Source organism: Camelus dromedarius, chromosome X (genome assembly GCF_036321535.1).
Source record: "Camelus dromedarius isolate mCamDro1 chromosome X, mCamDro1.pat, whole genome shotgun sequence".
Lineage (NCBI taxonomy): Eukaryota > Metazoa > Chordata > Mammalia > Artiodactyla > Camelidae > Camelus > Camelus dromedarius.
The window spans coordinates 85,772,516-85,798,197 of record NC_087472.1 but is presented as its reverse complement, the minus strand read 5'-3'; the positions used below and the strand labels follow the sequence as shown (position 1 = coordinate 85,798,197).

At 40.2% G+C, this 25,682-nt stretch overlaps 1 pseudogene; it reads left to right on the top strand.

Moving 5' to 3' along the window:
* The first annotated feature begins 10,142 nt into the window (after positions 1 to 10,142).
* Positions 10,143 to 10,728, top strand: LOC116151019 (ferritin heavy chain-like; annotated as a pseudogene).
* Positions 10,729 to 25,682: the final 14,954 nt, after the last annotated feature.

The following is a 25,682-nucleotide window of genomic DNA, read 5'->3' as shown; positions in this document are numbered from 1 at the left end:
AAGTGCCCCATACAGACATTTACTCCCATGCACTGGTTTAATTTAGAATGAAACCTAACCAAACATGCCAAATAGCCTGGCTAGGAAAATCAACACCATGGCTTCTAGAACACTGTATCGGGAAAGAAAAGGAAGCAGACTCTTGGTTCTGCACAAAATCTTGCTCTTCCTACTTCCATTTGCCCCTTCTGCATTTGTAACAAGTGAATAAACTGATTATGTTCTTCCTTCCAGTAGCTGCAGTCTCTGGAGACAAACTGATTACAATACTTACATCGATGTGACCAATGTATTTATCAATCACTAATGATCCAGGAATTGCTTTTAATAATGTGAGGAATTCTGTGCCTTGAGTCATTTATATGCTATTGTCTTTTTTTCTCAAAATTAGAAATCATTAATGTGGAAAAGAAAAAAGAATTCAGGGGAAGGGCTGTACTGGGAAAACTGCACTTCCGTAAAACATAACTGAGGAATACATGTGACTAAGGACAAAATTGATGATTTAGGGGGGAAGTAAAGCATGGATAATTGATGGAGAACTCGTGAAATAGGGAAGCAGTTGTAAATAGGTTATTTTGGACTTGCAACTGACATTTCCAGTTGTCATTACTGGTTTTTTTTTTTTTTTTTTGGTCCTTGAGAGTTAACATCTGAGGAATGCTAAGTAATGTTTCTATGTAATAGCTGCAAGGACAAGGAAATAATATTCCTGCCACCAGAAGCTGCTCTCAGCACAGCTTTCCTGTCTACTCCAGGCCAGGGACTTCACCACACAGACGGCCAAAGCGAACAGGGTTATCCCTTAAGGCTACAGTCATCAAACAGTATGCTACTGGCACAGAAACAGACACATCCATCAATGGAACAGGATAGAAAGTCCAGAAATAAACCCATGCACTTATGGTGAGTTAGTCTATGACAAAGGAAGCAAGAATATACAATGGAGAAAAGATAGTCTCTTTAATAAGTGGTGCTGGGAAAACTGGACAGCTACCTGTAAAGAACGAAATTACAACATTCTCTAACACCATATACAAAAATAAACTCAAAATGGATTAAAGAACTAAATGTAAGAGTGGATACTATAAAACTTGTAGAGGCAAACACAGGCAGAACACTCTTTGACATGAATTTCAGCAATATTTTTTTTTCCAAACAGCTCCTAGAGTAATGGAGATACAAGTAAAAATAAACAAATGGGACCTAATTAAACTTAAAAGCTTTTGCATGGCAAAGGAAACATAAACAAAATGAGAAGACAACCAACAGAATGGGAGAAGATTATCTGCAAACAACACAACTGACAAGGGACTAATTTTAAAATATACAAACAACTCATACAGCTTCATATAAGAAAAAAACACTACCCAATCAAAAACTGGACAGAAGACCTAAACAGACATTCCTCCCAAGAAGACATCCAGATGGCCAACAGGCACAGGAAAAGATGCTCAGTATCAATAATTATTAGAGAAATGTAAATCCAACCACAATGAGCTATCACCCCACACCAGTCAGAATGGCCATCATTAAAAAGTCTACAAATAATCAATGTTGGAGAGGCTGTGGAGAAAAAGGAACCCCCCTACACTGTTAGTGGGAATGTAAATTGTTACAACTACTATGGAGGATAGTATGGAGGTTCCTTAAAAACCTAAAAATTGACCTACCCTATGGTCCAGCAATCCCACTCCTGAGCATGTATCTGGAGAAAACCATCATTCGAAAAGATACATGCACCCCAATGTTCACAGAAGCACTACTTACAATCGCCAAGACATGGAAACAACCTAAACGTCCATCGACAGATGACTGGATAAAGAAGCCGTGGTATGTATGTATGTATATGTACACACACACACACACACACACACACACACACACACACACACACAATGGAATGTTACTCACCCATAAAAAAGAATGAAATAATGTCATTTGCAGCAACGTGGATGGACCTACAGATTATCATATTGAGGGAAGTAAGTCAGACAGAGAAAGACAAATACCACATGCTAGCACTTACATGCGGAATCTAAAAAGATGACACATATTCTACTTACAAACCATAAACAGACTCACAGACACAGAAAATAAACCATGGTTACGAAAGGGGAAAGGGCAGGGAGGGATAAATTAGGGGTTGGGGATTAAAAGACACCCATTACTATATATAAAATACATAGACAAGGACCTACTGTATAGCACAGGGAACTATATTCAATTTCTTATAATATCATATAATGGAAAAGAATCTGAAAAGAATATATACAATGTATGTATATGTATAACTGAATCACTTTGCTGTATCACCAAAACTAACATTGTAAATCAATAAACAATTTAAAAAAAATTCTTTCAGTAGTTCTCGTCCCCTCAATTCCCAGTTTCAATAGCCTCTTCCCTTTCTAATAGGCTGCCTTTGACCTCAGCTTCCTTCCCAAATCCACCAATTACTCCACAACGTATCTTCATTTCACATCCTGTACAGGAATGCTAGGTTTGTGTTTGAGCTCCATTTCTCCTCTGATGTATATATGTATTTATATATAATGTATAAATTCATATTACTGCCAAGGGTCTTGAGGAATCAGCACTTTTCTGGCAGCAGAAAATCTAGGGGTAAGTTACTAATGGAGAATCGAGTCATAGAGCTCACACCACTTAGCAGATTATTAATGAACTTCTCCTCACGGGTTGTTTGTCACGTAAGAAATCATAACTTAAGAACACCATCTGCATTAGCAACAGCATGTTGATAACCTTTCTACTTAAAGAAAATATGCCAGTCTATTAATTCACTTTACAATAAATGAAGTTTAAAATCATTTTGGCAGAAAGCTACTACATATGAAATACTGCCTAGAAACTTGAAACTCTCTAAATATGTTTAACTGACCTTAATTATTCAGAGATATATTTGGAAAATGGCAAAAGGCTTCAAGAAAATAAGTCAAAGGACATTGTTTATTTTTCATATATGAACAAATATTGAAATATGAAGAGCACAGAGGAAAGGTAATGAATGTGAATAATACACAGGAAACACTTTACAAAACATTTACTTCTTGATGAGTTTTAACATTGGTTGGTTGAGGTCACTATCATATTTTTATAAAAGAGAAAGTCAGCAAATAAGTCACAGAGTGTGGAATAAATATTTAGAAAATTAAAAAGTGGACACACATTACTCATGTCAAATTATGAAGAACAGTCATCACATTAAATATGTTTATTCTGTTAACACATTGGGTTAATTGTATAGTATGGTATGGAACCATAAGGAACATTTTTAAGGGTTACGCTTTTTTCTCTAACTTGTTTGGAAAAACTTAACACTTGATTTTAGTGAAAGAAAATATCTACAGCTTCAACCACCTGGGATTTTTAGGTTAACTAGTATCATCCCACCAAATACATTCTCCCTAAACATAACTGCTGTGTAGGAAAAGGTATGAGAACTTCTGCAGCAATGTCTGTATCTGCGTCAACAGAAGTAAAGATTTCAAACAAATATTATTGAATAATGTGGATATTTCAAGGTAAATCTATTTATACATACACTATTATTAATACATTAGTGACTAATTTTCCAGTGGTCATACATACATTCTGTCGGTGAACAAAGGGAACTGAAACAGACTCTAGGGTCCGGAAGAACACTCACTGCCCACTGCAGTCATTCAGCCTTTAACACAAAGCTGGACAAGTACTGGGTCCTAAATAGTTACCGGCTAGCTATATGGTGTATTCATGCCATTCTAACTCAGCGTCTTCTCTCTTTATTTGTGAATTCCATGGATCTGTTCTTGTGTTTACATCTAAATGGAAAATTACCGGAAGCATTTTCAGGATTATCTTGATCTCTCTATAGCTCGGTGCAGCCACAGAAACTCTGTGTCCACGCTTGCGTGTGCGTTTTGAATCATGGGGCACGTGATTGCTGCTAGGTTGGCACGTCCTAACGCAAAAAAGACAACTGACCCACGTCCACCCTTACAGTCACACTGACTTATTTTACCAGCTGCAAAGACTAAAACTTCCTTTTAAAGTGATGACTGGGAAACGAAAAGTAGTTTGACAGAATGAAACTTCAGCACCTTCAGTTACTGAGACTTTCAATGGTACTTGATGAAATCAACAAACTGCATCAGCATTACTTCACTTTTCACAAGCTACTTAAAAAAACATTGGACAGACAGTATTTGAATGATAGCTTCTACTACCTGAAAGCAAAATTATATTATGAGTCATCGTATGAACTAAAGTGGGCCAGCCGTTTCAGTAAGGAAGGGTGACAGGGAGCTGAGCTGCTTCATGGATATCGGGGCACAGGCATGGCACTCTCCAAAGAAGACTTGCATCTCGTCAACTAGATCTGTTCTCAGTGAGAACTGATTGTGTGTAAGACAAAAAGTGTAATCTGAAGCATAGTTGGAATTTCTTAATTTTAATCTTATTATGTTTATAGTTTTACTTGCATATATTTATAAATGATTAGGTTTACAGCTATAAAAGCATACTTCTAAGTTACAGATTTTTATACCAAGTTTTATGTTTGTGCATATTAAAGTAAAATTATAAGAACAATCTGTCACCATCGGGTATCTTTGATTTTTTTTTTTCCTCCTAAGGGAAACAGTTTAAATACATATTCAACATCCACTCACACTCATTGTTTTCTTGGAGAAATAATGAAACTAAAACTTTAAAAGGCCACTCAATCTTTAGTTCATATTTCTGAGCCCCTACTACATGAAACTTAGCATCAAACAAGTTAAACACAGTGTTTCTTCCAAAGGAGCTCACAGTCCAGCCAAACTTTCCAAACTACCTAGACAAGAATCCAGTTCAGAACGTCAGGCTCTGCTATTTACAAGATGTGTGCTTCAGCATGTTACATACTCTTTAATTCATAATTTCTTTACCTATGAAATATGGGTAATAATGTAGAGTGAACAGTCAAGAGACAGATAAAATTGATTCTGAACCGGTGCACTTTTCACCACCACTAATTAAATAGTTCGTCTATACGTATGCATGCACATCATATACGTGTGTGTGTGTTCATAGAGAGAGAGATGATAAGCCAAATGCTGCAATGTTTGGTCCACTTCCTTGTGAATGTATCATCGAGCCTGCTGCACTATTAGTTTTTAAAGAAGGGATTACATGGAACACTGAAGAGCACTTAGCTGCAAAACAATGCAAACATGAAGAGTCTATAGAACAAGATTTGGTAAAACATCTAAAATACCTGGCATAAAAAAGGCATTCAATAGAAATATACTGAATAAGTGAATGACACCTAATCAATGACACTGAGTATAAACTTACTAGTATCAGTTCAGTAACTGTTAGTTTCATTACATTTTTGAATGATGAAGGGAACTGAAAGTCAAAACAAAGAGTTTTCACAGAGTACAACACTAGAAATTTTATTTGCAGACTCTGCGTTTACGGTGAATACTACTATGATGGTTAATTTCATGTGTCAGTTTGACCGGGCCATGGGGTGTTGAGGTATTTGCTCAAACATTATTCTGGGTATGTCTCTAAGGGTGTTTCTGGACGAGAACAACAACTGAATTGGACAAGGATGCCCACGTTCACCTTTTTCATTCAACAAGGTACTAGGAGTCCTAGCCAGAGGAATCAGTCAATAAAAAGAAACAAAGGGAATCTAAATTAGGAAGGAAGAAGTAAAAATGTTTCTATGGGCAGATGACATATTATATATAGAAAACCCTAAAGACTCCACCCAAAAGCTGTTAGAACCAATAAACAGATTTAGTAAGTCTGTAGGATACAAAATCAACATACAAAAATCAGTTGCATTTCTATAAGATAACAACAAATTATAAGAAAGACAAATTAAGAAAACAATCCCATTTACGATTGCAACAAAAATAACAAATACACATAAACAAATTTAATCAAGGAGATGAAAGATCTGTACTTTCAAAACTATAAAACAGTGATGAAAGAAATTGAGGAAGACACAAATAAATGGATAGATATTCCATGCCCATGGAATGCAAAAATTAATATTGTTAAAATATCCGTAATACCCAAAGCAATCTACAGATTCAATGCAATCTCTATCAAAATTCCAATGACTCACAGAAATAGAAAAAAACAATCTTAAAATTTGTATGGAAACACAAAGAACCCAAACAGCCAAATAAATCTTGAGAAAGAAGAACAAAGCTGGAGGTACCGTAATTCCTGACTTTGAGCTATATCACAAAAACTATAGTCATCAATATAATATGGCACTGGCATAAAAACAGACACATAGATCAATGGAACAGAATAAAAAAGACCATAAATAACCCCACATATATATGGTCAATTAATTTACAACAAAACAGGCAAAAATATACAGTAGGGAAGGGATAGTCACTTCAATAAGTGGTGTTAGGAAAACTGCATAGCCATATGCAAAAGAAGGAAATTGAACCCTCATCTCACACCACATACAAAAATCAGCTCAAACTGCATTCAAAATTTGACCTTAAGACCTGAAGAAATAACATTCCTAGAAGAAAACACAGGAGGGTAAGCTCCTTAACACCAAAGTCATGGTGATGATTTTTTCAGATGTGACACCAAAAGCAAAGTCAACGAAACAGAAAATAAACAAGTGGGATTACATCAAACTAGAAAGCTTCTGCACAGCAAAGGAAACCATCAACAAAATGAAAAGGCAACCTATGCAACGGGAGAAGATATTTTCAAACCATGTACTAGATAAAGGGTTACTATCCAAAATATATAAAGAACTCATACAACTCAAGAGTAAAAGACCAAACAATCTGATTTAAAAATGGGCAGAGGAAATAAATAGACATTTTTACAAAGAAGACATCCAAACAGGCAACAGGCACATGAAAAGATGATCAACATCACTCATCATCAGGGAAATGCAAATCAAAACCACAATGCGACATCACCTCACACCTGTTAGAACGTCTATCATCAAAAAGACAAAAAACAACAAGGGATTGTGAGGATGTTGAGAAAGGGAAGCCTTATGCACTGCTAACGGGAATGTAAATTGGTAGAGTCACTATGGAAAACATGGAGGGGGCCTCAAAAATTATAAGCAGAACTACCATATACTCATATAAATACTACTATGAACTACTAAATACAATATGAACTACTATTCGTATAAACAGAAATACCAGAATAGGAATCCAGCATTCCATTCCTGGGTATATAGCTGAAGGAAATGAAATCACTATCTTAAAAAGGTATCTGTACCCCTATGTTCATTGCAGATTACTTACAATAGCCAAGGCATGGAAACAACCCGAGTGTCCAACGATGAAACGGATAAAGAAAATGTACACATGTACCATAGAATCTTATTCAGTCACAAAAACGAAGGGAATCCTGCCAACTGCACCAACGTGGGTGGACGTTGAGGGTATTATGCTAAGGGAAATGAGTCAGACAGAGACAAACACTGTGTGCTATCACTTATAAATGATATCTACAATGAACTCACAGATACAGAGGACAGATTGGTGGTGGCCAGAGGTGGGGGTGGGAAGTGGAGGAAATAAGTAAAGGTGGTAGAAAGGTAAAAATGTCCAATTATAAGATAAATAAGTTCTGGGAATGTAATGTACAGCATGGTGACTATAGTTCACAGTACTTATTATATGTTTGAAAGTTGCTAAGAGAGTAGATCTTCAAAGTTCTCATCACAAGAGAAACAACTGTGTAACTATGTGAGGTGATTAACGCTGACTAAACTTATTGCGGTCATCATTCTGCAACATATACATATATAGAATCATCATGTTGTATACCTTGGACTAATACAATGTTACATGCAAATGATACCTCAATAAAACTTGAAAGAATCTCAATTTGGTAGACTGAGTAAAGCAGACTGCCCTCCTTAATGTGGATGAGCCTCATCTAATCAGATGAAAGTCTCAACAGAACAAAAAGACTAACCCTCTTTTGAATAAGAGAATTCCTCCTGCCTTTAATCCAGGACACTAGTTTTTCCTTGCCTCCAGACTTAAACTAAAGCATCAGCTCCTCTCGGTTCTCCTCCTATCCAGGCACTCCTGCGTCTCTAGACTTCTGACTGCAGATCTTGGGTCTAGTTTGCCTCCATAATTGTATGAGCCAATTCTTTTCAGTAATTAATCCTCTTGATTCTGTTTCTCTGGAGAACCCTGGCTAGTACAAATACTGACCACAAGCATTTCACTTTATGGGCCTATAATCGTATTTTTAAACATATGATCTGCTCTGAAGTTTTCTCATTCTGTGTTTATACTTAGTTTCATATTCTTCGTTAAAGAAAACCCAGATGAAATGCTTTCGTTTACACATGTGCATATTTCCTTCACGGAAATGCAAGGTCCCAGCCCATGCTTGTTTGCTGGTTTTCCCTGAGAAAAGTGGGTTTTTAAGTTTTAGATTTCTCTTAGTTATAATATATATTTTACTATTGCTTACTTTCCTAGGAGGTAATGATGAAAAATACAATATGTGAGAAACATGATTACAATCTCTTAGTACGCATAAAATCATTCAGTAGTATTAGTATTTTAAATACCTCTGGAGCAAAACTGGAGGGGTGATACAAAGACAATTCGAGATCAGTGGTATTTCCTACCACTGTGGCTCATTCCACAGAACATAATTCAGGGCTTAAATTCAGGGTTTGCTGAGTGGCAGTCGGAGTACAAAAGAGGTTGGAGGGATGATACACGCAGACGGGGAAGTGCTTTCTCTCACACTGCACCTAAGCCTTTCGTTTTCTGACGGAGAAAAGAGAAGTGTGCACTCACCCGGGAGGAAGGGCACTGGTAAGCCAGGTGGGGCACTGTGTTTCTAGCACTGTGCTGAGACATTAAGAGATGAGAGAGAACAGAGGGAGTGAAGAACGACTTCAAAAAGGGTAAACCTGGAGAGGTGGAAAGATTCGCTGAGACTCTGGAGGTGGTGCTCGGCTATCAGAGAAGTATGAACTTGACCACGAACAGAAAGAGAAAGGTGGAGATCACTGGAGTTACTGAGGTCCAGGAACTGAGTGAAGAGGCTATCAGCAGTGCGATTGGCTGAAGTCACTGAAGCTAGCTGCCCTCCAAATAGGGCTCTGGGATAGCAAACATAACCGAGGATACCACAAAAACACTACGTTTGATGAAACAATCACATTAATTGGAGCTGCCAAATCAGTAGTAAGAATTATTTCCAGAATTATTGTGATTATGAAAGCTTATGTCTCAACCTACTATTCTTCCAACAGAGAGAGCAAACTAAAATTCCTAAAGATATGCATCAGGTCTTTTTAAAATTATTTGTGTTATTTAATATATTTATGCAATTTAATATAAACTATAGAAATTAAAGGTAGTGAAAAGAAGTCATGGAGTAGTCAATGAAACAAAAGATATGTGGGCTGATTATTTATATTGCTTCTAATTGCAAAAAGAATTTATCTGATAATGTGATTGTATAAAATGTACCAATATATGTATATATACATACCTATATGTGTGTATAAACATACACTAATATATATGTATATATACATATATGTGTGCATGTGTATACACAGAGAGATAGATAAAATCAAGCATATATAAAATAACAGCAAGAAAGCTGTCTTGAAAAGATTGGGAAATTATTAAGCAGAAGAAGAATTAAATGAAATAAAATGCCAACATTTGAACAACAACAAGATACTATTTAAATAAGTTGCTCAAAGAAATAAAGAAATTAAGCAAGTGGTTAACTCAAAACAGTTGCACTTATATTCATGAGTAACATTTTAAAATATCATACAGGCCACATGCTCAGGGCAGTCTTCCTGCCTCACCCAGGCTTGGATGGAGCCTTGAATACCGCGCTTGCACCCCGCCCCCTTGGCCCCTCTTCTCCCCCCTCCCCCCAACCCCCCTCTGCCCACAACTAGTCATCCCCTCCCCATCTCAAGCCCAGGTAAGGGAACCACATTCCGGTCCATCCCAGAGCTTCCGCCCTGACCGGAGTCACCTGCCTCCGGCCACCCTCATCGCCCACCCAAGGGATGCTCTGAGTCCCCAGCTTCGGCACCTCCTCGATCTTGGCCTTCAGGCCCGCCGCGCCCCCTGCCGCCAGCCATGACGCCCGCGGGGCCCTCGCAGGGGCGCCAGAACTACCACCCCGACTGCCAGGCCGCCACCAACAGCCCCGTCACCCTGGAGCTCCACGCCTCCTACGTGTGCCTGGCCATGGCCTTCTACCTCGACCGCGACGACGTGGCCTTGAAGCACTTGGCCCGCTTCTTCCTGCAGCGCTCGCGGCACCTGGGGGAACGGGCCGAGAGCCTGATGCGCCTGCAGAACCAGCGCGGGGGCCGCCTCTGCTTCCACGACATCAGGGAGCCACACGCGATGCCTGGGAGAGCGGCCTCCGGGCCATGCAGTGCGCCTTGCGCCTAGAGAAGCGCGTCAACCAGAGCCTGCTCCACCTGCACCAGCTGGCCAGCAACAAGAGTGACGCCCACCTGTGCCACTTCCTGCAGAGCCACTGCCTGAACCAGCAGGTCGAGTTCATCAAGGAGCTGGGGGACCACATCACCACCCTGCGCAAGATGGGGACCCCGGAAGTCGGCATGGTGGAGTACCTCTTCAACAAGCTCACCCTGGGCGACAGCGACAAGAACTGAGCCTGGACTGGAGTTCCCCGTGGTCACGGGGTGACTTCCCGAGGTCACCCTGCCTGGCATGCATACGGCAATATTGCCCTTGCAAAAAAAAAGTTCACTTAAATTTTTCTTCTTTCATTGTTACCATTTCTTCCAATAAAGTTATTGGTTCTTAAATAGATAAAGGTCTCTGGTTGATTCGCGTGTGCACATCTCTCACTTTGTAAGTTTAAAACAGGTATCCAGGGGTCTCTCCACCCACCCATGCCCCTTCCACATGCAGCTCAGGGTCTCCATGGACGGAGGGAGAAGGTACTGCATGGGACCCTGGAAAACACAAAATCAATGTTCCCCTGATGAACAACGTGGGTATATTGGGGGGAGGGGGAGGTGGGGCCCTGGTGAATTTGGGTGCCACTGAATAGTAAAAGTATATAAATATGGTCTGCAAATCACAATGGTGGTGTATTTGGAGGAAGAGTGAAGGGAATGGGATGGGGCAGGGATTAAAATAAAGGGCTCTTAAATTTTACCTGAAAACTTTGAGTTTACTAAAATATGCAAATATTAATGTTTGTAGATTCTGGGTAGCAAGATGGACACCTTAGAAGCCAGTTTGGCAGAGTCTCTCTTTGGCAAGCTCATCCTGGGCTACAGTAATGGTAACTGAGCCTTAGACTGGCCTGCCCATAGACACGGGAGTGACTTCCTAGGTCACCATGCTGGACATGCATGTTGCCCTTACAAAAGATGCAAATATATTTTTTCTTTTGACTGTACTCTTTCTTTAAGGTAACATGGTACCCCAAACCCCAAATTACCTCAATAGAAGAACTGAAAAATAAAAGGTCAAGGCTGAAGGTCAATTTGTGATATTGAATATCAAGTGGAATGAATTTCCCTGAATGTTAAGCCAAGTGAGTCTGGCTGCTTTGAAGAATGTAGAGGGGTGGGGGTGTGAGATGAAACTGAGAGGCCAGTTAAGAGATATTATAGCAGGTCCACAGAGACAAGGGTGGTTTGCACTGTGGAGGAAATGAAGAGATGAGGACAAATTTCAGATGAGTTGGATGAGTCCACAAGATTTGCTTTATGGACCAGAGATGAGGAATGGGAAATGGGGGAAATAATCTAGGCTGAAGTTTAGATTTGAACACCCTGGCTGATGGTAGTGTTATTTATAAATCTGGGGGTGTTTACAGGAGGACTCTCGGGGCCACGAAGGCATGCCATGTAAAATCTGGGATACCCTTTAGACATGTAAGTGGAATTGTCATGCAGGTAGCCAGAAAAATGAATCTAGAGCTCAGGCAGGATGCCAGGTTTGGAAATATACACAAGGGAGATATTAGCCTATACATAGATGGTGTTGAGGTAATGGAGTAGATAAGCTCACCAAAAAGGAAATGGAGAAAGTATGGCACAGCCAGCCCCACACCCAGGGCAGTTCACATTCAGAGGATGGGATGAGGTGTTGGAACACCCAGAGGGCTGCTGGCCCCACCTGGACCATTACCTCATTCCACACTGGGACCACCTATGTCGGCTCAGAGCTTATGGCAAAATCAGCCTGATCCTAACCTCAGTGTGGCCTCTGATTTCTCCTTTCTAGATGTGGAGAGGCGTTAGCCTATTACCTTGTCTTCATGACTATGGGTAGAAAGACACTACTTCCGAGTAAAAAGATTTCCCAAGGAAACTATAGACCTGCTTTTCTGTGGTTTCTTTTCCTGTTCCCCTTTTAACACTCTTCCCCTCTCTCAGTCCATGCTCTATTTGACCTGATGAAATCTGTTCTCATGCAGACCCTAAGGTTGTCTATGTCTCAGAAAAAAAATACTCAAAACATATTGCTTCTTTTGTGCCATGCATAGTCTACAAAGATCAAAGTCAGAAATTTGCAGACTTTGTATCCTATATTCAAAGACACAGGGGTAGCCTGAGTCTTTTTAGAGCTAGTGGATTGCTTTTAACATTTACTAAAATACAAACAAGTTTAGCTAAGCAGTAATATCTTTCTACATTTCCCCATAATTGTGCTTTAATACTTTCTTTAAAATGAGGCTTATGGCCATTTGAGTTTAGTTTCCAGAAAATGGAATTGAATGGTATTGCCTCTTTTACTCTTCTTAGTCAAACTTGGTCTTTTCACTCATTCTCTGCCTGCTTTGAGATCCCCGCTCTCTCTGACATTCTCAAATATATGTATATTTGAGACAAATATTATATACATATATATATATATAAATTAACTGTTCTCTAGATACGAGGAAGCACAGGGCGAGCAGCTATCTGTGAGTGTTTACATCTATAAGTTGGCTGAAGATCCTTTTTCCTCTCCTGTTTTAGAGAAGCAGTTCAGTGTAGTGGATTCTTCACCACAGATTACCTGGGTTCAAATCCCAGTTTAGCGACTTACTAAACTGGGTGAACTTGGGCATGTTATTTAACTTCTCCGTGCCTCACGCCTCACATGTAGAATAGGGATAATACAAGCGTCAACCCCACTGGGTTGCTGAAAAGATTACGAGTTAAGACTTTTAAAACACTTACAGCAGTGCCTGGCACAAAGAGTGTATATATTATTTGTAAGTCATCATTTATCATCATTACCATCATCACCATTCACTCACTTCTAAGTTCCTTTGTGGTGTTTATGGTTTGGAGAAAAGATTTTTTATCTTTACTTTGCCACTGGGGGTCTCTCTTGCATTTCGACCAAGTATGTCACTCTGCATGTTGAGAAGGAAAAATTCCCTCCTGGCTCTGCTTGGCTGTAATTTGCTGCCAAGCTTCAGGAGGGTGGATTGCTATTTTCAGTGCCCTAATTGGGCCCAAGCGCGGAGGTGAGTTTTGCTGTGACAACTCTCTTGGTAATCTCCCATTTGTCTCAATCAGCCTCCCGTTTAAATCGCCCCCTAGGACACTTTGCTTATTCTTCCCAAGCCCAGGTTGCTTGAGCCTGCACTTTCCATACTGAACTACATTCTGCTCCTCAGAGGTGGGAAAGACTGAAAGGATGAAGTCCACCATCGTCTGGATGTTTGGACCTGAAAAGGAGAGGAATGGGTGGATTGGAAGGGGGAGAACAGGCAAAAGGGCTACTGATAACATAATAACTAAAATTGGTAAGTTACCATGCGCTTTATTTAGCACAGAGCTTCTTAAGCTTTGCTGCACATTAGAACCACCTGCAGAGCTTTCAGAGTTCTCAGTGCCCAGGCCACCTCCCAATCACATCAGTCTCGGGGGCAGGATCTAGACATCCCCGCATTGAAAACCAATGCAAGACCGGGCTACCCAAAACGTGGTCTGTGGACTGGCAGGTCAGTGTCATCAGAGAGCTTGTTAGAAACACAAAATCTCAAGCCCTATCTCAGACCTACTGAATCAGAATCTACATTTTAACAAGACCCCAGGTGACGAATATACACACTGAATTTTGAGTAGCCGCCTTTAGCACCCTAGTTTTCAAATGTGGCTGCACCTTGGAATTACCTGGGGCGCTGGAAAATAGTCCTGATGCCTCAATTTAAACAACACACTCAGACATATCCTCATGTAAGTACTGGACCAAACATAATAAAAACAGCCCAGAAAACTCCAACAACAACGATTCAATCAACAACTATTGATCTCACACACACATATTTACATATTAGCTTTTGCACAATCTGCTGTTTTATCACAAACTGGTGTTTTTAGAGTACGGGTTGCCAAACTAGTCTGCAAGCCAAATCTGGCCCCCAAGTGTTTTCATAAACAAAGGAGTTTTATCGGAACACAGCCGCACCCATTCAATTACCTATTGTCTGTGGTTGAACTTGGACTACAATGGCAGAGTTAGTCATTGCAACAAAGACCATATGGCCTGCAAAGCCTAAAACGTTTACAGAAAATCTTTGCCATCCCATGTTTTTGAAGTAATTTGCCACAGGCCCTGAATTCATCTCAAGCCATCAAATATTTCAAACTTTTCCCCAGTCTTTATGCAGCTATTTGTCTTTTCCCCTTTCCTTTTATTTTTTTCTCAATTTCAATGAATATTCTAGAATGTTTCAGATATTTATATTTTATACACATCCCTAATGCTCACAGGCCCCAGCATTGTAATTGTCACCTTCCAGACTGACGTCTTCGTGCATTTCAGTAAGTCAACCTGTCGACTTTCTTTGTGTCTTCAGCTTGGCTGGTCCCTCCAGTCTCTTTGTTAATTGAAGGCCATCAGTCATCCCTCTTCTGGGAGCATCAGAGTGGAACAACGTCTGACTAGCCTTTTTGACTGATTCTCCATAATCACCTATTCATCACAGAAGCTGTTTAAAGTGTACTCATTTTTAAGTTATTGCAATCTATTCTAATCATTTTACTTACCGTGAGGCATTTAAATTTCATTAATATGCAAAGCTACTGCCTTGTCTGAGAAGGAATAGACTCCTTCCCTTTCATCTGTATTTTAACGTTTATTTTTTTGGTAGTGTTGCTTTTGGTTTACAATGGATTATATCTGATATTAACTATGCCACAAGCAACAAGGAGATTTATTCTCTTTTTTTACCCTGTGGGATAATTTTCTGTGCATGATTTTTTTCCCTCCCAAACATTTAATTCTTCTATAAAGTTTATGGAGAAGTAAAAGTTCAAATTTAATATACTTTTTAGACCCATAAGTCAAGAAATAAACCTAAAATAAAACATTCTAGGAGGGAGCATTCATGCAGCTTTTGAAATTTTTAGCTCAAATAGCCATTCTTTCAACAAATTACACTGGGTTCTGCGGAGTGTTCTGCGCTATGCTTGGCACTAGGAATATAAGATGACCAGGGCACAGTTCCTGCTCACAAGCGTGGTGGAAAAGATGGACACAGAGAGAGAGATCTCCGATCTATTTGGGTAAGATCTAAAAGAGGAGGTTTACAAAGTGCTATGAGAGTGCAGGAGAGGAAAGGGGTCTAAATCTTACCTGGGATGTAGGAAACATTTGGTGTGAAGCCTTCAAAGCAGAACTGGAGTTCTCCAAGTGGAGAAGAGAGGAAAAGGTATTTTAGCTATGTTTATTTGCTGCTGAGGAGCCAACAGAGGGGATGATTATGAACTCAGGAGTGTACTGGGATACAGTTAATGAAAGAAGACCCAGAGGAGGGGAGAGGTGGTGGATTTACATGACACAGGAGAAGGGGTAGTTTTCTCCTTTAAGGAACTCCACAAAAACTCTTCTCTCAAAGGTCAGCACTAACTTACTAATTAACATTACAGTGGGTCTCTTTTCAGCACTTGCTCTGCTGGGTCATTCTGTAGTACTTCACAGTGCTGACTAGTCCTTCTTTCCTTACTTTCCTTGCCCTTTCATGGTTTAACTAAAGTTTATCTACAGAGACATACACGGACCTGACTATCCTCCTGGATTCTGCTGTTGGCCTCTTCAACTTCTGTTCTCTCTATATTTCCCCTCCAATTCAGCCACACCCATGGGCCAATCGGTGTCTCTTTCTCTTCCCCCTCCTGCCTTAATGCTTGTGCACTCTCACACTCTCTCTCCTTCTATATGCTTCTCCTGACTGTGAGATTTGTGCAGACATCTGTGAAAATCTCCTTCTGGATGTCCCCAGAAAACTCAGACTCAACAAGTCCCAAAGTGAACTCAATGTCCCTTCCCCAACTCGCCCTAGATTTGTCACACTTTCTTGTAGTCGCACAAGTAAAAAAAAATTCAGAGTCACCCTTCTGGTTCTTATTCAGTCTGAACATCTCTCTCCTTCCCATGTGCTCTTTTCTAACCTGAACCACCCCCCGCCCCACATCTTTTCCAGGCTGTAATCATCTATGACCTAACAATTTCCACAGTCTCTGTACTTGTCAGGGTTCTTGGTGGCAGACCACAAAATTTGACTCTAGCTAATCAAAACAGAAAGGGAATTTTTCAGAAGAATGTCTGGTAGCATATGGGGGAGGCTGTGGAATTTTGCTCAGAAATTGGGAAGCATCATATGGGTGAGCCTTGTCTTCCATCTGTCTTGACAGTCTTCCCCAAATAGGAAGGATGCTCAGATGCTGGGCTGCCCAAAGTGATAAACATATAATCTAGTTTTTCAAACCCTCTTTCAGTAGCTGCTATTGGTGCTCTGCCCAGATCAAGTTGACCAGCCAGGACAGCCAACCTCCAACTGCTTATGAGCGCTGCAGCTGACAGCTTATATCTGTGATGTTCTCAGAAGAACTGCCCTTGGCTAAGTGGGACAGCCAATGATAGAGGTACAAAAGCCTGGACCCTTTGCTCTGCCTCTGCGGGGAGATTTGTGCTCCAGAATCTGCCTTATATCAAGCCACGGTTAGACTTTGCCCAACATGACATCTTCGCTTGGTTCCTTCCCCTGCCCTACTCGGCTTCCCTTACTTCCGGACATATTTCCCCTGAGTGAACTCCTTCACTTCTTCAATAAAACCCTGTCTCAGGCTCTATCTCAAGGAAACCCAACCTAAGATCCACCCTTAAACAGAGTCAACACAACTCCTACTTGATTTTAATAGCACTTACCACTCTGAGTGACAATTTTTTCTTTGTATGCCTATATCCCTTAACAAGCTATGAAATCCTTGAGTGCAGGGAGAGCGTGTATTTTTTTCTCTCCTTAAGCCCTATCATATATGTAATAGGAACTTAAAAAATGGTAAGCTGAACTTAATTGAAAATAAAGGCCAGATCACAGTGGATTCGCAAAATGAATAGAAGTGAGATAATGGAGACAATAAACATAATGGTAGGCTATTCTTTTCAATGTCTAAATGTGCCTTGGAGTATTGTTATTGGCTTACCTATTTTATCCCCCTGCTAGATTATAGATGGTAGAGCAAAACAAGTTGTTAGTAATTAGTCTCTGGCCAAAAGGATTTCTTGCAAGGCATAAAGTTTATGTAATCTGGTTAATTTCCCAAATGGGTCAGATATAGCCTTTCTTTCTTTGCTAGTTTCATTATTACCTACTCAGGAAGGGTTCAGGTTTAAAATTTGGTGACTTAGCAATTTGTTCCATTTGAATGTCAGAAAATAAGACTGGATGGCCAGGACTAAGGATTTCTGTTTTAGCATTTTTGAAGCCTATATTCCTTCTCACTCATCTGTTCTACACAATTATTTCATTTTTGGCAAATGATTAGTTTTATTACCATGTTACCTCAGGTGTAGGATTCTGTGTGTGATGGACATGAGACAAAGTTTACTGACCATTTATTATATACATAGAATACTGTTTTATTAATTGTTTTCTTGGTTTAAGTTCTTCCAGAAGTGACCCTGAGAAAACAGTTTAAATGCAAGAGTTGACAAGAAAGAACAGAAAGTGTCTCTGTGCTGTAGGAGCTCAAGCTAGCTAGCTAGAATCATGGCATCCGCAGTGTAGGGTCACTTATAGAGGATCTCATCAACCAGTTTCAAAATAATTAATAATGCATGCCGAGCCTGTAAGATCCGAGAGAGTATAGCACAATGGGATGATAAGCAAGACCAAATAAATCAAGAAAGAAACTTCTGGGGAGAGAAATTTTCCTCAAGTGTGCTGATGAACCTCATTTTAAAAGGCACTTTCTCAATCTTCCTTTCTAGCCCATGCCCTCCTTCTCATTTTTACTTTAGAATTGTAAAGACATGATTCTGAAAGTGCTATAAGCAAGCACGGGGACAAATTGAGTGGGTGGTGATCAGTCTGTATTTCAGGCTGAGAGTCTCACCGAGCTGCTGCCACTTGGTGAGATGCCATTGATCCAAGTTCTGGCCCTCGTTCTCACAAGTGACATGGATTTCTTTTTCTTAGTGAACCCAAAGATGAACAGGTTCTACATGAGGGATCAGCAAACTTTTTCTGTAAGGTGTAAATATTTTAGAATTTACAGACCATGTGGTCTTTGTCACAACTATTCAACTCTGTTACGGCAGTGTGAAATCAGCCACAGACAATATGTAAATGAATGGATGTGGCTGTGTTCCAATAAAACTTTATTCATAAAAACAAATGGCTGGCCAGATTTGACACACAGGCTGTAGTTTCCCAATCCCTCTTCTAGGAGATTGACTTACACCAACAATATTTCTAAGAGTCATTCATCAGCCACAGATAGTTCTCACATATAACCAGGACAGATTACCTGCACAGAACATCCTATCTGAAATGAGCCATTTGTACCACTAAGCTTCACAAATCAAGAGGTTGCTTAGCGAGCAATGGGTCAGGCAAATGAAATTGTTATCTTGGTTTAGGTTCTTCCAGAAGTGACCCTGAGAAAATGGTTTAAATGCAAGTATTTATCTGGCAGACAATCCCTGGAAATACCAGTAAGGAAGTAGAAAAGTAAAGCAGGGAAGTGAAGGGAGCCAGTAAAATTTGCATTGACAAGAAAGATCACTAAGGGCAACTAGAGTATAATCTTCCTGGTAGAACATGCTCAGATTTATCCCACTCATGAGGGAAGGGAGCTGGATATTTATCCAGGAACTCCATCAGTTATTGGATGAGGGTTGCTTCTGGGAAGACGGAGGGCAGAGAGGGCTCCAGTGTCCAGAGAGAGGCTTCAGGCAGAGTTGCAGATGCTGGCAGCTGGAAGGTGGGCAGCATGTATGGACATGGTAAACGTCAAGGGGATATGAATGGGGCATCAACAGTACCTGCTACACCTTTTTTTCTCCCAAGTAAGATTTATAATAAGGTAATACGAATTAATGAGTAAATTTTTTTTACAGGAACTAGTCCTGTAGAAACCAACCAACCTTCCTCCCCATGGTGTTGGATAGGTACCAATACATATTTTAAACAGCTAATCTCTTTTCTGAAATATTCCTCATCAAGCAACCATACTTCATATAATCCTAATCTGGAACATATTAGGATTATCATGATTACAGCTTATTTTTTATTGGCTTATATTTTGTTTAATGATTTCCTTTTTGAGAATTAAGGAAACCTGGGGCTTGCCAACCTGAGGGGGTGGTCAACACTTGTCCCATTCTTGTTTGGCTTTTGTCGATGGTGGTTCGGTACACTATGTGCTTTGTGCTAGCATTTTCTTATTAGAGGAGCCCAAAGGCTGGCCAATGGAAAAGGAGAAAGTGGACTAGCAGAGGAAGAAGAAAAGTGGGCAATGAGGCAAGGAAATGAGTACCAGAGAGAAGCAGAAGCAGTGGGGATTGGACAGAAGTAGGGTCAGCAATTATCACTGCAGCCAATGGGAAGAGAGAGAAACAGACATTTTCTGACTCTTAAAATCGACTTGTTATCAGTAATAACAACAGTAGTGGTGATGGGAGGATTTGAGGGGATTCGTTTTATGTATTCCTGGGTTTGTGCTTTTAGCTTCTCTCTGGTGCTCTTCACCAGAGACTGCATTTCCTTTCTTTTGGTTTGGCTGTTTGGGCTTATAGTTCTGCCTAGAGAGACTGACTCCTGATCACCTGCAACCTATTACTGGGGGACCCAGGATAAATTCCATGATAATGGCTGAATGCAAGGACCACGACTTTCTGTCAAGTCATGTGAACCCCTGGGGGTTGACTAACCAGGCAAAGTTATTCTGGAACAACTGTGGAAAACATGAGTGGGTATACACTCTCTGAGTCCACATTTCGGCTTTCGGAACACAACCCCATAAAAGAAGAAACTCCACAATTCTGGCATATTCCGGGCAAAATAATTTTTAGGCTGTTCCACCGACTTTGTGAACCACTATCACCCTCCTTGAAGCCAACCAACAGCAGTGTCAGCCTAGCAGTTGACAGCAGAGGTTTTGGCATCATGGAGAACTGAGGTAGACTATGTCTCAGCTCCTCAGCTCTGCTGCATGGTATTCACCCAGATGGAAATGTCAATACCTCATTGAGTATTCTGTGGAGAATCCACTCTCACAAAAGCATTTGAGGGCAATGAAGACTTTCCTAAGATTCCACAGTAGAGATCAAGAAGGAATTTGTATCATGCTACCCAAAGTAATCAACTTTAATATCTCTGACATTTATGTTCTCCTAAATCCTTTCTTCACCATCCTGACACAACGATTTTTCTCTGTCCTTCCTCCATACAATGTCCAGTGTCATTGGCTCCATTCTCATCATCCTCATCCCTACTTATTTTCTCTTCCATCTTGCTACACAGTTGGGTCCTCTCCAGATCTCCAGCTCAGCAACATAAAAAGTTCTCCAGTTAACAGGACCTCTTTAGAAGGCAAGTGGGATTATATGGTATTGGTTGCAAGAAACAGAGGGAATTACTTCTTATGTCTCATGTTTCTATAAGGGATTTTTCTTTAATTGGTATTTTTTCTGTGTTGCTACTTCATTTCTTGAGAAAGAAGCACATGGGAGCAACACTTCTAGCTTCTCTCTGCTCCCTTGTCTGCTCCTCTTCAGGGGAGAAGGAGTAATTTTTCTAATCAGAGATGCTAGGAAAAGGGACACAGTAGGTCTGTGTGGCAGCCATAGAGGGGTGCCACTCAGATCCTCCTTCAAGAAAGAACTTGCCAGTCCATTGCAACAAGTGAAGTTAGTTGACAGCCTCCGGATTTTGAAAGCCATGTTCTTCTTCTTGGGCAGTCCCTGCCAATGACTGAACACAGAAGTGCTAAGGGCTGGCCATTTGGACCCAGGGCGGTACCCCTTTCATAGGTAATATTTGCTGTGGAGCTCCCCAAGGGGTTGGCTGAGGTTTTGTCAAATGTACACAGAGATGTCAGGCTCTCCTGCCCAGCTGTGTTCTCCCTCTTTTCTTTCAAGACTCTACCTCTCAATAAACTTTTTGCACTCCTGTGCCCCAGAGTCAGCTTCCTAGAAGACCCAAGTAACACAGTGTGGCTCTACAGCCTTACTTCTCTCTCTCTCCCTCTCTCTCTCTCTCTCTCTCTCTCTCTCTCTCTCTCTCTCTCTCTCCCCATCTCCCACACGATTCACCCTCTCTCACAAACTCCATGTGCTAAGTTCTTTAGGAATGATGTCCCCGTGCAAGTAGAAGGCTGCATTCTCAGATGTGCTGTCAGGGAGGGAGGTTCTGGGGAACTCATTATGGCCATACGATACGTTCAGTTTCATTCTACAGTTCAATCTTAGAGTGACAAAGCTGATATTTTATCTCTATCTATTTCATTCTTGGGTCTTATGTTTCAATTGGTTTTTGGCTCCAGAGGGAAACAAAAAGAGCTGATTTATTTACCCCTCAACTCCAGCATAAACAGGAGCAAAAAGTCTTGCATATAATTTGAAATACTTGAATGACTCTCTGGAGGCCATATAGGGCATTTCTTCTACTCTTTGTAATGACTTCATTTTAAAAAATTCATCAAAGTCGTGATCTTAAAAGATGATGAATATTTACCAGAGTGACAGACAGAATGGAGTATCTCCCTTATTTCCTCACAGCCTTGGAGGGACAATTCTGCAGCATGATCCAACCAGTCTCTCAGAGAGTCCCTCACAGAATATAGGCCCATAGCAACAACTCTCTTATTAACAACTCCTTTACTGAATTTCCTCCCTTTCTGTCTATTTTCCCTCTATCTGCTTCCTGGTACCACTCCAAAAATATATGACTTACATCCAACCCTTTTCTCAGGACCTACTTTGGGGAGAACTCAAACGAAGACACCGCACGCCTCCGATCCTATCAGACTTTCTTAAGGAAATTGGAAGAATGAGTGAGTTGGTGGGAAAATAAGAAGCAGCAGACATGGGGAGTGCAGCTGGATTACAGCAACTGTGGAGCTTTATGGTGAAAAGCCAGGAACTCTTACAGTGACTGTTTCCAGAAAGGCCTTGAATACAGAACCCCTCTCTAGTTCCAGTTCCCACAAGGCCCAGCCCCATTTCCATGAGCTCACCTGCTGCTAGCTTAAGTATGTTTCTGTTCCTTGCAGGTTAAATAGCCTTGACTCAACCAGAAGGCCAAATAAACTCAAGCTTGCTCCAAATATGTCTCTTCAGATGAGATTATTCTCATTTGCAATGCAGAAAGTGAGGTAGCTAACCGGTTTGTCATAAATGACAGTCCTTTTTAACCATAACATTCTAAAATGTGGGAGAAGCTCCGGTCCCAACAGCAACTCATTATTAAAACATTTTGAAATTAGGAAGGTAGTCCTGGAAACATTTCTACAGAGAGCTGCTTGGTTCATTTTGTTTTATTTGATCCTTATTAGTTTCTTATCAGGCCCTGAAGAGGGGAGAGTATCTGATTTGAAGGCCCATAGTCCCATATAACTTTACCTTTCTTGAACAGCCCAGTGATCATGGATCAAGAATGAATATTTCTTGATAAAATAGTCAAGTCAAAAATTTTAAACATTATTCCAATGTAGTAAGAGGAAGGACAGGGCATAGGAGTGGGCAGCAGGCAGGACCTGCATCAGAGTGAGACTGCTCCTCGGAGGAAGCCAATCACAGCCATGTTTTTTAAGATCCCTTTTATTCAACTAATTACTTCAGCAGAGGAGAGAGCAAAGGAATTGAGTGGGGAAAGGAGGTCCCTGCAACCATAATCAGAGCTTTGGGAAATATATTCCTTGGGGAACCGTTATCATTGTCTATTTCATAAATAAGCCCAAATAGATAAAGTCAGGCTTGTTAACCAAACATCTCAGCAACCAATCAAAAAAGGGCTCAGGTTATGTAGCCCATGGTTTCACCCAGCTCGTGTAATTTTGGATTTTGAGATAATGCTTTGTGAGTTCCCTTCCTGTAGAGAGATATCTACATAATGCAGCTTCCTAGGTAAGAGACAGCAGGTGCCACTAAGGGTTGCCATGTTAGCAATGCAGACTATAGGGTTTGGCAGAAGGAGGTCTGGAGAAACAATACAAGTTGAGATCATTGGTGTGGACCCTCAGCTGCAGGGCTAAATCACACTGGCCTGCACTACAAGGAACCATACTTAACCCCAGCTCTTGCCAAGTTTTTATCTAGTCCAGGTCAGGGAGGGATTTTAGGTACCTCCTGCTGTGCAGGCTTTCTTGATCCTCATGCTATGCTGAAAATATCCTGCTAAGAAAACCAGAAGACCCCACTTAACCGAATGTCAAAGATACTATTACCAAAAGCAGATAAACCAACATCATAAGCCTCCTGACGAGATGCTCTGAGGATACAAAGCCACTAACGTAATCCTTCTGCCAGAAGAGTCCATAAATCAAATCTAATCAGGAGGAAACATCAGACAAACCCAAACTGAGAGACTCCTACAAAACAGCTGGCCTATATTTAAGAATATCCATGTCATTAAAGACAGAGGGTAAGAACTAGTCCATATTAAAGGAGGTTAGACCTTTCATAAGTGGACTCTAAAAAAGTGACCCAAATGAACTTATTTATAAAACAGAAACAGGGAATTATATTCAATACCTTGTAATAGCCTATAATGAAAAAGGACATGAAAAGGAATATATATATACGTATAACTGAATCACTATGCCGTATGCCAGAAATTTACACAACACTGTAAACCAACTATGCTTCAAGAAAAAAATAAATAAATAAGAAAAAAATAAAGGAGGTTAGAGAAACATGACAGTTAAACACAATACACAAACCTAGATTAGATCTAGGAGAAAAAGAAGAATTGCCCGAACGGCATTGTTGGGACAATTGGCAAAAATTGAATACGGACTCTGTATTATATAATAAATAGTATTGTATCAATGTTAAATTTCCTGAATTTGATACTTCTACTGGTTTTGTAAGAGACTTTCCTTGTTCTTCGGATATATGAGGTGACGTTAGCGGCACCCATCTGCCTCTTCAACCTGAAGTAATTAAGTGTGTGTGTGTGTGTGTGTGTGTGTGTGAGAGCGAGAGAGAGAGAGAAAGAGTATACACACGTGTACAATGCCCATGTGGAAAAATGTTAGCAATTGATATATCTAGATAAAACGTAAAGTTAGGGAGTTATGTATACAATATATGCAATTCTTCTGTAAGTTTTAAATTATTTCTCAATACCAATTTTAAAGGCCAACTTCATGATTATTACTTTACTAAAATAATTTATTTTACTAAAACATAGAGAAAGTTTTTTTACATACCCTAATGCCACAATAAAGTGGAAAGAGAATGGGCCGGGGTAGCCTGAGAATGCATTACTCCTAGCTCTATCAACAAACAACTGAGCATTTGGGAGAAAGTCACTAAATCACTGCGAGACTCAGTTTTCTATAAAATGAAAGAACTGGTCTAGATGATCTCTAGGATGAGCTCTTGTTTTCACACTTTGCAGGACTCCTCTTTCCACATCTTCACTCTAACAATACCACATAATCAACTCTTTCTCGGGTATATTTATTCTTTATTGATTCCTTTAAATATAGCAGCCTTCTTCCTGAGAGCAAAGCCACAAACCGGCAACAATGACCTGTTTCAACATAAATGTCTGGAAATGCAACTTAATGCATTTTAAAATAGAACTGCGCTAAAAAGAAGTATAATTAATTCAGAGGCATTCTTACAGAGTAACTCCAGGTTTTTGTTAGAGGTTCATTTCACCAATGGAGTCAAGAGAATATAACTGAGGTATATAGAACATCAGCACATCCGACACATTTTAATAGGGAAGATACAGTTGGTATCCCAAGTAAATAAAGAAATGACAAAATGAATAGTCTCATCAACAGATTATGACATTATCTGCTGGCAATATTAGTCTGACTCCTAGTGATGCAATATAAGCCTGACAGCCAGCTATAAGAGTAATGAATCTGAGCAAAAATTGATTGTGAAATGTTCTTGGCTTAAACCTGGAGTAACCATCCTGCTGACCTAAGAGAAATCCATGCAGTAAATCGCTTCAGAAGGCATAAGGAACCAGAAAACTCCACTTGCAAAGGGTAAAGCATCATTTTCATTTTGAGACCTACTTTCAGGTACTAAATTCAATTTTAGATGGCCTCAGCTTTTTTCCTGTCTCTAAAAGACCCAACTCACAAATTTGTCATGCCTTTAGCTTCGGAAAGCTGGCAGTGGTCGTCTTTTCTCAGATGAATTCCAAGGCTCGTT